Raw genomic sequence first — 13,402 nt, 5'->3', positions numbered from 1 at the left:
AGCCTGGAGCATTATTTATGAATTGATGTATTGTATGTGTTACACATGTTTTGCCGTTTCGGAAGTAACTAGCCCTATAAAATTAATTTGTGTGGCCCACTGTCTCAGTCCTCTATAGACTAATTCTATTCAGTTCAGTAAATGTTTTATTTATGAAAGTGTTAAAATGTATGTCAGCACATGGTCTAAATCCAGCCAACTTGAGATAGGTGACTTTGTCATTCCTTAGCCAAACCTTACTAACATTCTGTGGTGTATGGGGCAATTGACCACTAAACCATGTCCTGTGTTCTTGATATCTCAAAGAGACTCCTGGGTCTCAGTAAAGTACCTGTTTAGCTACAAACTATGTAGGTCTGTATCTGTAAAAGCTCCCATTATTGTGATCTTTATCATCAAATTCCAAAAAACTCCACCCATAAGTGAAATATCTGCAAGAGAAATGCAGCAAATGCATTTATAAATATTACAAAAAGGTATGCAGCTTGTGTTTTCACCCTCTCATCCTGTTAGGAACACATCTTGCAAAGAGATGTGTGTCTGCCCAGAAATAACTCTTATCACAATAAGAGGCTACTGGTGCCATGTTAACAAACAAATTAAATAAACATTAAACACAAGATTCATACTCAGAAGTCAAATGGAGAATGATCTTTTATCAGTCAAGCGCTTAACAAACCTACATAAAATGGTGCTCCCTATTTAATTAATAGGAGGTATCACCAATAATACGACAGGTGGCCGGGACATCCATTCTAAGTGTAAAATTGGTCTTTTGAGCATGCAAACAAACTACTAAAAAGTCCAGAAAATCCCAAGGTTTGAGCGCAGTTCAGTAAACTGAATCTTTGGCTCAGCTCTACAAGGTTTGTTTTCACACCCACCAGGGACATGAGTGACCTAAGTTCAACGCACCAATGTCTGAATGTAAGAGACCGTTTTTTGAAGTCCTGCAAAAGCCCACCCAATACATAGTTGGAGTGGTGTCAATGCTTTTGGGTTACTAACAGGGAGCTGTGGTCATCCAAACGATTGTTCATTAATGATTTACCCACTCAAGAGCACTAGAAATTGAATTTACATTTCAACATATTTATTTTAAAATAGTTATTTTAAGATGCCAGGATCGAACACACACAATATTGGTAACATCACAGAAGATAAAAAGCAGCTAAGCCTTTCAATAACATTGAAAATGGACAAATCATAACATTACAATTCATAGCCCTTAATACCATCACTGTGCTATCTCTAAGCGCTATGCTAGTTCTAGTAGATGAATAAATACTAAGCCTGAGTTTCAGAAGTGGTCATACCTGGAAGCATGATTTGTTTTCTGTTTGGAATAGCTTGCTAGTTGTTTGGAACAGTTTGCGTCCATGTGAAAACACACTCCTGGCACCAATTAGAGAAAGCGGAATGGAATGCTTCACAGAGTCTCTGAGAGCCTTGCTGGAAGCTTCTTCAGTTAATATGGAATCTGGTCCTGTACTCATCTTGTTCTGCAATCTAGTTGAAGTGTTTCTCTCCTGACATCAGTCATTGATTGCGCCACTAATCTTTGTATTTTTGGCTCAGCATCTGAGCTCTCACTCTGTATGGTCAGTTTGAGTCTGTACATTGTTTTCAGGTAGATACCCCTTAAGAACACTTTAACAACATTCCACTTGTTAGGGGGATCAGCAGCCTGAACCCTTGGTCTCATCAGAATAATGATAGATATTATCCCCAGGGTGTCTAATAGGAACCATCAAACAGAGCTTTTGGTCTATGTCGCCAAGTGGGAATCCAAGGCAGTGTTCTGCCCATCAGATAGACATCAACAGTGGACGATGGTTTGATTCTGTGCGGCCCCCGCATTCAATAGCTGTTACTGTGTGTGATGTTTAGGCCCCTATAAAGAACATGTCTAATCTAACATGTACCAGCAGTAGGAATGAATATTCTCCTTTTCCTGGATAACATTCCCACCCCATCTCGATCAAGCAACAAGACCATGCAACCATCTTGTGAGCATTGAGTCTACTGGGGGATCCGGGTAAAGGGAGAATCAACCTGTTTAAATCAATGTTCATTACAGAATTATAGTCTCCCCTCACAGATCGATAGGGAGTCCCATTTCTTTAGTTGCAATGGGGTCAATGTTTTATACAACGGGTTCTGATTGGCATTAGGAACATTTGGGGTCAATGTGTCATACAGTGGGTCCTGATTGGCATTAGAAGCATATATACCGGTCAGCAACACATCTTACCAGTTCAGTGTCCCCTCTACCACTGTGTAGCATCCGTCCGCAGCCACCTAGGTGTTATTAGGGGCAAATGGGACACCTGGAGCGATCCAGACCAGGGTGTCCTTACAAAAGTGGAGTATGGAGTCCCAACCAACCGTCCTCTCTGCCCCCATTCGAGCTTCTTCAATTTTATCTCGGCAAAGGGAGTTTGCTGGAGGAAGGCAAAGTGCATTTTCCTCTGTTTCACAGAACATTTATTTTGAATCTCATCGCACAAAGAGGGTTGAACCAACATTCTATGAGCCTTTTCTACTGCAGAAAACTTTAGCGGACTCCATCAAACACTTTCTGAAGTAACCATTGTTCCAGGAATACTTTGGCATTCTGTCCTCTTGAATGTTCTGGATACCAGTTTGGCAGATACTGTTACATCTGAAGTGGCACTCTGCCCCTTCAGCCAGGTATTGGGGGAACGCAGCCTTCATTTCAATGGTGATGTTAGCTTGGGTACCTTTGGTCTAAGAGAACTCAGAGTAGGTTCAGTTTACATGAGTCTTCCGGCCACTTTTTGTGGTCCACTCTCAATAAGTTGACCTCTCTGCCCAATGAGTCATTTGTTTGTTACAGTGTTGTTTTGTGTCAAGTATCGCTTGCAATATGTGGGTGCAGTTTTCAGTGTGGCCCACGGGCACGGTTTCAATTCAGTGCAGAGAGCTGGAGTCATCTTTGTCTATAACTGTATGAAGGGATACCATATCCTTGGTCAACGGCCCATTGGGCGCCTTTAGTTTAATCACTGTCCCATGCAGCGTCTATGGACAGATAGGCTGCAATCACATTTCTCCTACGAAGTTCAAAGCTGATCTTTTCTTCTTTCTTTTCAGGCAGAGAGGTGTCATTCAGCCTATTAGTTTCTGAGTTTGAGATCATCCCAGAGGGCCTGTTGGAGTAATACGTCTTAGTAGGAACTCTATAAAGCAGTGTGAGGTGTACATGTTATTACACCGTTGCCGTTGATGCCCTTCTTTGTATCCACTCCTCCTCTCCAATGTTCAGGCTGTCATTTGCAAACTCATAAGGGTGGAAACAAAGTACTCTGTAATTGAACATGAGTTACTGGCTTGTGTTTGGGCTGTATGCAAGTTCAGATGATTCTTGTGGTTGCAGAGAGTTTTTGATAAGCATTTTGGAAGGTGGAGATTCAGGTAAAATTTCACCCAGTATTGCAAAAATAGCTTCTAAGCAGCATATTTCTTGGTGGCTGAATGTGTCACGTGCCCTATGTGATCATGAGCTGCACGAAAGCGAGTCAGATGTTGAATAAAATATGCCTGAGGTTTCGGTTGTCAGATGATAGTGATGATGCAGCATGTGCATTCACTCAGTAGCAGCTATGGAGCTGAAAAAAGTGAAGGAACACATTGTGAAGGGTTGTCCATGAGAGAGCGTTATAAGTGAGTGTGCAAAATTCTGGAAGGTTTGTTGTGTTGAGGAACTTAAGTGAGATTGTAGTAGGTGTTAACATCTATGGTGCCTACTAGTTCCCTGAGGGAGGCCGACCATTTTGTCACGAGAGACGTGTGCATGACAAATATGAAAAAACTGCAAATCATCTAAAATTGTTCATCAGTGGACATGGGACATAGGGAGCAATTTGAGGAGAATGGAAGCCACACTCTGCCAACAACCACAATCCTTCACCTGTGCTTAATCCTCTGGTAGCTTGGTGCAAAAGCAGTCAGGCTTAACTTAGAGGCAATATGTAAAGCATTTATGCAGCACACAAAAGTAATAAAATGATACAGAACACAAGAAAAATCTCAAACCAAATTAGTAAAATAGAATAAATTTTAACAAATAAAACGATACCAGAATGACAAAAATCCAATCAGTGGAACCAAGGATATTCAATTTGAAGGTTTTAATTGAAAATATCTGTAAACCACAGTTGGGAGTTAGTGCTTTACCTGGTTCTTCCAGACCGGGACAAAGTTACAAGTTCATGCCGACCTTGATAGAGTGCCAGCCAAATACAGGGGCCCTATTAGTCCTGCTGACAGTTGTACCATATTTCCTTGATGCAAAGCTTTGTGTTGCTCAGCATTGGTTCCAATCAGGAGCTGTGCTGTGCCGCGATGCGAAGCCCTGCATCATGCCGCATTGATTCAGATCAGGAGCTGCCTGGGCTGTGATGCAAAATCCTGGTCGAGTTGTGTTGTGCTGTCAATTCCAATCTGGAGCTGCATGGACTGTGATGTGAGGTCCTGCTTTGCGCTGCATCTAATTTGATGGGACTCACAACTGGCAAGGATGAGTACACTCTGATGCCAGTCAAGGATCCAGGAACTGGCAGCACTTCTTGGGAATATTTACTCACTCCAGGCAGAGACCAGCAACAGGGCTCATGTAGGTCCAATTGCAGGTTCATTGCAGCAGGTCAGCTGGGCAGTTGCAGAGAGGCCACTGATGTTTGTTGTGTCCCTCTACCTCACACAGGAGGTCAGCCAGCTGACCCTTGGAGTCACTCTGGGTAACCCGAGATGAAGGCGCAAGCAAGTCCAATCTTCCTTCTCCTACAGAAAGGCAATCCTACAAGCAGCAGGGCGCCATTCTTCTGCAACTTCCACAGGTCCATGTCTGGTCTGAGGACTGACTCTGGAGGTCCATATTTATACCCGGTGCCAGCCTTTATGTAGGGGGACTTCCTGTGCTTCCTTAAATCTGGAAACTTTCCCCTTTCCACGTCAAGGCTTCAGACTGTCTGGGGCTGAGATAAGTCAAGCAGGCCTGATGTCAGATTCCTTTGTGTGTGAAGGAGGCAAAGCCCTCTGAAGTATAAATGGGGCTGGGTACAGCCACTCCCAGTCACCCAAGACAAGAAAATGCCAACTTTCTAAAAAATACATTTTCAGAATATGGATTTAAAATCTAACTTTAGCATTAAAGAGGGATTTAAAAGCCACTTCATTTGAGTGCATATAGCATATCTCTATCTGCTCCCAATCAAAAGTTAGCACTTATTAAATATAATATGGTAACCCAGTAATACTCAATGGGAGCGATAGGCCTAAAAACAGTGAAAGGCAACTTTAGGATTTTTTTAACTACCAGGACATGTAAAACTTAAGAACACATGTCCTACTTTTTACAGTCAATGCATCCTGCCTTATGAACCTTTGGGGGTCTACATTAGGGGTGACATATAAGTATTAAAAATGAAGATTTAATACAGTAAAAATGTTTATTTTTGCAGGACAAAGTGGCAATTAAAATTGCACTAAAAGCTGCATTAGCAGGTTTAAGACGTGTTAAAAAGATGTACTTCAGTTGGTGGCACAATGGGTGCTGCAGATCCACTAGTAGTATTTAATGTACAGGTGCACAGTGCATGTAGTACCATGTTCTAGGCACTTGTATGTAATTTGAATGTAGCAAGAGGATAACTATCTATTGTAACATATTTTAGGGAGAGGGAGCATGTACACTTTACCACTGGTTAGCAGGGAAAAGGTGCATAGAGTCCTAATACCAACAAAAACATGTTCAGCAACAGAAGGCAAAAAGCTGGGTAAACCTCTGAGCAAAGGGCTAGGTCCAACAATATATATGTTATTGATATGATATATGCAGAAGCACTGACAAAGCTGTAGCTATACATAAGCATCCCATGGCATCTGCTGAGCTGGCAAAAGAACTTTGGATGGAGGTTTGCATAGACTTTATTTGACTGTTAGATGCCAGCTCATCAGGCATGCTTTCTGACATTGGTGGACTACTTTAATAAGTAAAAGGAGGTGAAATGTGTCTCCCTAGATAACACTGGGGAGAGATAATTGATGTCCTTAAGCAAGTCTTCTGTCATGAGGGGTTCCCCAGTCAGTTCACCAATAATAAGGTACAGTTACCTCCCAGGAAATGTTAAGTTTACTGAAGAGGAATTTTGTTGAATACATTCAGTCTTCACTACATCAGCCACAGAGCAATTGGCAAGTTGAAAGGGCCAATAGGATCATGAAGGAAACAATTCGAATGGCACTTAAAACTTGCATACATATCGAAGCAGCATTCAGAACCCCAGACTATGGTCCTGTCACATGACTCCACACTGCACATGGGAAAGTCTCCATTTGAGCTGCTCCGTATTTGTCTGACGTTTATAAAGTTGCGGACGTATTGGTCATTGGTTTGGAAGCAGTGGGACGGTAACACTCTTACAAAGTTTGCACAATGTTGTTTTGGAGAAACAAAAATAAGATGCAGTACAATTTCAGCATCAGAAATGCTGTTAAGGACATGTTCATCCAGGCCTGTTAGAATAGAATTCACTGGGAAGAGATCCATTGGGAGTAAGTACAGTGAACTCATGTTTGTAGTCAAAAAGAGGGGTAATGCCCTCCTCTTGGAAAATGGTTGTGGTGCAATGGCTCACGTGTGTTCTTTGCTGAGCACTTCCCCAAAGTGACACTGCCTCATTGTACATTGAAACTTTAATCTTTGTCCCTGATAGGGCTATACCTGAATTGGGAATTGATACTTCAGGAAGGGTTTTGAAGTGTGGTTGCTCCCTGAGAGTGCATGTACCTGGTTCGATGGTAGTACCCATACAAGAGGGTTGTTGAAAGGAAATGCCACATTCCTCTTTTGGTTTAATGACTTAAGTATACACTGATTTGTTTTTTTGATAGAGAGAAGATATAGTAAACTGAGTTCATAGTTGAAATACATTATAATACATTATTGCATTCAGTGTTGCTACCTCCTTTGTCGCCTTCACTACCCTTGTCCATCCTCCCCTTTTTTGAGTATCTGTGCTTGCCTCCCCCACACTGTAATCTGCCTTTTATTACAGTTGAAGAGTCTGTTGTTGCTGATCAGTCTGAGAGAACAGGCACATGTCCCTTATCTCTGGTCTCATTACTACGTGGTAGTAATAGTACCTGTCTTGTATGGCAAAAAACATTCCCAGCTGATTTAGGTATCTGGCTGCTATTTTTCTTCTTTATTTTTTTTTTATTTCTACTGTATCCTTGCTGCTTTTTTGTGCACCTGAACTCATTTTATGGTGTGTTTCTGACTCCATCAAACACCATTTAGTGTCTAGTGGTTGGCCATCTTCCAAGCTGGAGGTTGGGCACATTTGCATGGACATCAACTGATGGTTGCCAGAGTTCGCAGCTTCAACTCCTGGCTTGCTTTTTGCAATCTCTGGCACTGCCTTTGCAACCCTTGACCAAAGAGGCGGCAAAAGTCAAGAACAGAGGCCCAGCTCTGCTTTCTTTATTTTCTTCCTGTTTTTCATTATAGTGAAAGCGAATAATATTCTATTCTTCTCAATTAGTGTAATAAAAACAAATGAAGCACGCTTGGATGGAACAAGACGTTTGATGGCAGCTCTGGTAAGTAAAAATAGTTTTAAATGTATGTTGTGTGCATGCATGTGGATCAGAGTTTTTATGTGAGAGAGCATGTGTATGTGGGAGCATGTATCTATGTTTAAGCAAATGTAAAAGTGAGAGTCGGTGACAGGTAGTGAGTACGTTTGAGGCCCATATTTACTATTCTTTGATGCCAGGCTCCGCTGCTCCAAAGTTGCTGCTCTGTCTTGCGTTAAAGGGAGAGAGAAAACATCCACTATATGTAATAAGATTTGATGCATTTCTTCTCACCCTGTGGGCTGATGCACTTTTGGCAGCCAACGCACACACCCTCGTGCCGTAATGCAAGGGTGTGTGCCCTCTCTGAAGAGAGCTTTTGTACTGGAAGGGGTCATGTAACATGCCTTCCCGGATAAAACCAGGGTCAAGGGTTACATGATGTCACTTCCTGTGATGTCATTAAGTTCAAATAGTAGGCATGTCACCTCTATTACCGCAGACATTTTGGTGAAGAGGTGCCCATGCACATTTGGCCATCTTGGAACATGCAGATTCGTTTTTATCAGGCCAGCCGCTTTCTGAATATTAGACAGATAATCTGGTTATTACAATGAGCATAATGCAAGGTTGTTACAGTGAATCCAGCTTTATATGTTTGCACTACATTAGGATGTTTCGGGTAAAACTGTTTATATAGTTACATCCTGTCACTGAGTTTCCATGCTTTCATTTTTTTTCATACTCTCCTAATTAGATGTATGGAGATGGAAAATCTCATGCTGCGGACGATCACCTTTTACTTTCACAACAAATGCTAACATAATGTTTTTACATTGTTTTCGAGGGCCTAATGTTCCTTTATTATGTTGAGCACGCAATCGCTTCTGACCTGTTGTTTTTCTGTTAGGCTTTTAACCATGCCCATGTCACACCCATCACTTTAATTCATTGTGGGCTTGCCTTCTAAAATTTCCTTGATTTCGTTTGTGAAAGGCATGCATACGTCATGCCTTTTCTGGTTTTTAGCCCTTCTTGAACACATTGGCCAACTACTGAAAACATATGAGGCTCCATGTTTTCTGCATGGTTTCTGGACTACATTTTCTTTCTATTTCCTACGCAGGGTGATCTTGCTCATCAGTAATCGAGCACTTTGCATGCCTACCAGTTTACTTCTAGTGTTTATCCAAGCGCTCTTTGGCAAATTCAAGTACACGCGTGATCACGAGAATTTTTTTTTAATGAATTAATACAATCAATCTTATTTTCTTTGGAAGTCACAGTTTTTTCCTTTAGAAGATTGCATTAATCGTAGTATTTTGGAATCAACCTTATTTGTGTGTTTATTTAGCTTCAGGCATTTGTGCACTGAATAGTCCGCTAAAACAGCCTGAAACAGGCAATGCTTTGATGCTGGTCACCAGTCAATAAGTAAATGTTTGACTGGAATATTATCCAAAACGAGGCTTGTACCACACTTCTTTGTTGTCTTACACAAATCCCCTCTGTAGTGTCTCTTTCACAAGTTTGTGCGATAAGACTGGAGCAGAGTTTTTGATTATACGCTCAATAAAAGAAACCCTCAAAGGAAAATTCAGTTCTTCTGAAACGGCGTTTGTGTGCAGGAGTTTAATTGCTCAACTTTTGTAGGATTTCATGTGTGCATCAGCTAGAGGTAAGTTGCTGTAGATGGAACAGTTTAAAGAATCCAGCCTGATACAACGGAACCAATTTACCCTCATAGCACGATCATCAAGTGTCTCACAGTTGTCTGGGCATTTGCATTTTAGGAACTGCGATCTTCTTTCTTTTGAACTTTAAACCATTTGAATGGATGTTATGTAAATACATACTTGTTCCTAGCTGGAGTGACTACATTCTTGTTATTAAAAGCAGCACTCCCCAAGGAGCAGAAATTATTATTATTACTTACAAAATGACCCTCCCCCTTCCACCATCCATTTATATATGCTTAAGTATGTTTTTTTAATCCATTTTTATGTTTGTGCATGCTTAAGTGCCACCAGTTTTCTCAGTAGCATTTTGTGTACCCGTCTGTACATCATATCTGATAGAGACTTCTTGTGGCAGATTTCTTACCTTAGAATTTTCTCTCAGGCATCAGACTGGATCTGGAGACTTTTTCTTCGAACAATACCCTTGTGTGTCGGTAGGTGGCGTTGGTCACTCCACAGGCGTTGTTGGTGTCGTAGTCGCCATGATGACATCAGGAGTAGTACATAGACGCTGCCTCAGTGCAATGACGTCAGTTCTTTTCTTTCCGTGCCACGTGCTGATCCGGAGAGAGCTACCCTGGTCTCTTTTTGACCGATTCTGACCCTTTTATCAAGTTTTCTGGTGAGTTTTTTGGTGGGTTGAGGATGTCCCCAAAGACCGATTTCAAACCATGCGAGGACTGCCACCACATGATGTCAGTGACGGATCTGCATTGGATCTGTTTGTGGTGCCTGCAGTGTGACCCGAAGTCGTGCTCCGAGTGCCGGGCCATGCACCCGAAGACCTTGAGGGAGCGGCCCCTCAAGCTTATGGGGGCCCGGCACTTGACTCCACATTGGTCACAATCTTGCTCGAGGGGAAGGTCTCGAGACCGCTCAAGGAGCCACCACCGTTCTTCTTTCTCAGGTCAAGGTAATAAGCAGAAGAAATCCCGTCACCCTTCGACTTCGCTCCGTCACTTGGCTGATGTGACAGGGGAGGAGCGTTATGTCGGGGGGGCTTCGGGTTCCACGCCGATGGCTTTGGCTCCAGCGTCCGAAGTCCCTCCGGATCCGCACCAACACCAGTCGTACCATTGAGACCTTCCCTGGTGCCGGTTCAGTTGTCGACGCTCCAGACGTCGGGGGTGCCCACCATCTACGTCGACCCAATCCTTATTCCCGATGACTTGGAGTCGGAATGGTGTCGGCCGATGCCGCCTCTGTCTTCGATGGGGCCTTTTCACCCCAGGTCGGATTCTGACCCTTTTTCTTATGGGTACGAATTCGGGGAAGTATTGGAGGGGTCCCTGGACCCACTTATGAATACCAGGAGAACCCTAATTTGGACTGGGCACAGGAGTTGGGTGAAGCCAGTGGCATGGACACTTCCCCAGACGCTGGCATGCTGTCTCCTCCTACCATGGCTACGGCGGTCAGAAGGGCAGCTGAGGTCCTTGGCCTTAAGCTGCCTACTGCTCAGGTCAGATCTCCTGACGGAGGTGCTTCATCCAAGGGCTTCCATATCTGAGCCCTTCTACCATTCGGTGAATCCCTCAACAATGTCCTCTTGGGTACTTGGCCAGGCCCAACACAGGGGCTCCTGTGAACAGGACTATCGCACGCCGCTAGCGGCCTGTCCAGAATGAACTATTCCTGTCCCAACCCTATGCCTGAGAGCCTTGTCATCCAGGCATCCTCTTCCTCAGGCGCTTTCCTTCCACATCCTTGGATAGATAATCAAAAAGGCTTGAACAATGTTGGAAGAAGATCTTTTCTTCCTCCAGTCGCGCTCTGCGGTCCATGAACACCACATGCCTTTTGGGCTGCTATACCCACTCTCTGTGAGATACAGTCGCGCAGGTTCTGCCACAGATACCGGAGGAGACCCAAGCTATTGTCTCCCAAGATGGGAGAGATGCGGCAAAGTTCATGATCAGACGTGGCCGGACACAACGGACTTTCTAGGTAAATCTGTTGCGACAACATTGGCCTTCAGGTGCCATGCCTATTTGCGTACATCTGTTTTTTCGGGCAAAGTCCAGCAAACTCTTATGGACATGCCCTTTGATGGCTCCCATGTCTTTGGAGACAATGCAGACTCGGCTGTGGAGAGGTTCAAGGACTCCCGAGCTACGGCTTGGTCCCTCGGCCTTTCCACTGCCCCTCACCCCAACATCTTCTGCTCCTTTCCTGGCACCGGAAGGAGCTCCCTGTTGTGTCCCCATCCCAGCCACCTTGCCACCCATGCTGTTCAGCCACTGCGTGGCTGGGGACGCAGAATCCCATGTGGGCTTGGGACAGGAAACCAAAGGTTTGCCCAGTCCACCCATGTCCCCGCTGGAGCCTCCAAACCGTCCAAGTCCGTCCACTTACTCCAGTCCAGCTGGAGGCAGGATTCGCCACTACCCCACCCCACTGGGAATCCATCACTAGGGACAGGTGGGTTTTGCAGGTCATTCAAAGGGGCTACTTCCTCCCCTTCGAATCTGCCCCACCATTCAAAGCCCCTATACCTGTCTGTGCACCCTTACAAAGTAATGTTGCACACTAAGGCTTCCTTCCTTCCCAAGGTTGGTACGCCTTTTTATGCACGCCAGTCCATCACCTTGCCTACTTTTTACGCACCCCCACATCCTTCTCATGAGGAGGAGGGACTTCACCGTCTGGTCCAAAAAGAGCATTGGCATTCTATCTAACTCGTACTAAAGATTTCCGGGTGGACGATCAACTCTTTGTTGGATATGTGGGTGCGAAGAAAGGGAAGGCATTGCAAAAACGTACCATCTCTCAATGGGTACTTCTTTGCATCAGGATGTGCTACGCTTTGGCCAAGATGCAACCCCCTGAGGGCTTGCACGCTCATTCCAGCAGAGCAACTGCTGCTTCCACTGCGTTGGCACACCGAGTTTCTGCCCTGGATATCTGCCAGGCAGCTATGTGGTCATCCCTGCACACGTTTGCTAAACATTACTGCCTGGACATTCAGGTCAGTCGGGACGGCTACTTTGGTCATTCAATCCTGCTGGACTTCCTAGTATGATCTTAGTTCACAGCCCACCTCCAAGGATGGCATTGCTTGGGTATCTATTCTAAGGTAAGGAATCTGCAACTAGAAGTCTCTTTCAGATGTACAAGTTACTTACCTTCAGTAACAATATATCTGGTAGAGACATATTCTATTTGCAGATTCCTTACCGCCACCCATCCTCCCTGCTTGCGAACTGATTTCTAGGGACAGGGATTCCCCATTCAGGACCTTAGCTCTGGTGAACCAGTCTCAGAGTTCTTAGTGGCTCTACGCCTTGGTGTGGAAAGTCGTTCAAAGAAACTGACGTCATTGCGCTGAGACGGTGTCTATGTACTACTCCCGACGTCATCATGGTGACTACGATGCCCGCAGAGTCAACCAATGCCACCTACCGACGCACAAGGGTTACTCGAAGAAAAAAATCTCCAGATCCAGTCTGACACCTGGGGAAAAATTCTAAGGTAAGGAATCTGCAACTAGAATGTCTCTACCATATATATCGTTACTGAAGGCAAGTGACTTGTACTCCATGCATTGGCACTTATTGGCTAATGTGCCCTTTGCAGTGTTCTGAGGTCACTTTCGGGAATAGAGCTCGGATGCCTGAGACAAGATGATCTATTTGAGAACGTTATCAATAGGTGAATATATAATGGATTTACTGTGATGTAATAGGTGTGAGGTTTGCAGCCTGTTCCTTGCCAAGTAAAAGGTCATGCCTCATCAAAGCACTTATAAAGTCGATGCTGGTGGTAATTAGAATTGTCGCAAATGTTCTCAAGGCACGTATATTATTTCAAATGATGATAAAACAAACATCTTAACTAAGGACTACTTTAAGGTGCAGTTCTGCCCGAGTGTCTATCTGCATCATAAAAATTCATGAAAAGAATAAAGATGATAAAAGAAATGTTGCAGTGAAACCATTGAGATAATGCTGTATGTGCAATATGTGAAACCCACATCATTTTACCTGAAAACGGTACTTCAGAGACAATAATTTTTTAATGCTTTAATATGACGATTTCTGTCCCTTTATTTTTGTTTT

At 43.8% G+C, this 13,402-nt stretch overlaps 1 protein-coding gene across 1 annotated transcript in view; it reads right to left on the bottom strand.

Annotated features, from left to right (window-relative positions):
- The window catches only part of LOC138301218 (kelch-like protein 9), a 289,687-nt gene that overhangs the window by 96,606 nt on the left and 179,679 nt on the right, over window positions 1-13,402 (bottom strand). The window lies entirely within an intron of this gene.

This window comes from Pleurodeles waltl, chromosome 6, assembly GCF_031143425.1.
Source record: "Pleurodeles waltl isolate 20211129_DDA chromosome 6, aPleWal1.hap1.20221129, whole genome shotgun sequence".
Taxonomy (NCBI): Eukaryota; Metazoa; Chordata; class Amphibia; order Caudata; family Salamandridae; genus Pleurodeles; species Pleurodeles waltl.
Note: the sequence above shows the minus strand (reverse complement) of the source record. Positions and strands in the feature narration are given on the sequence as shown.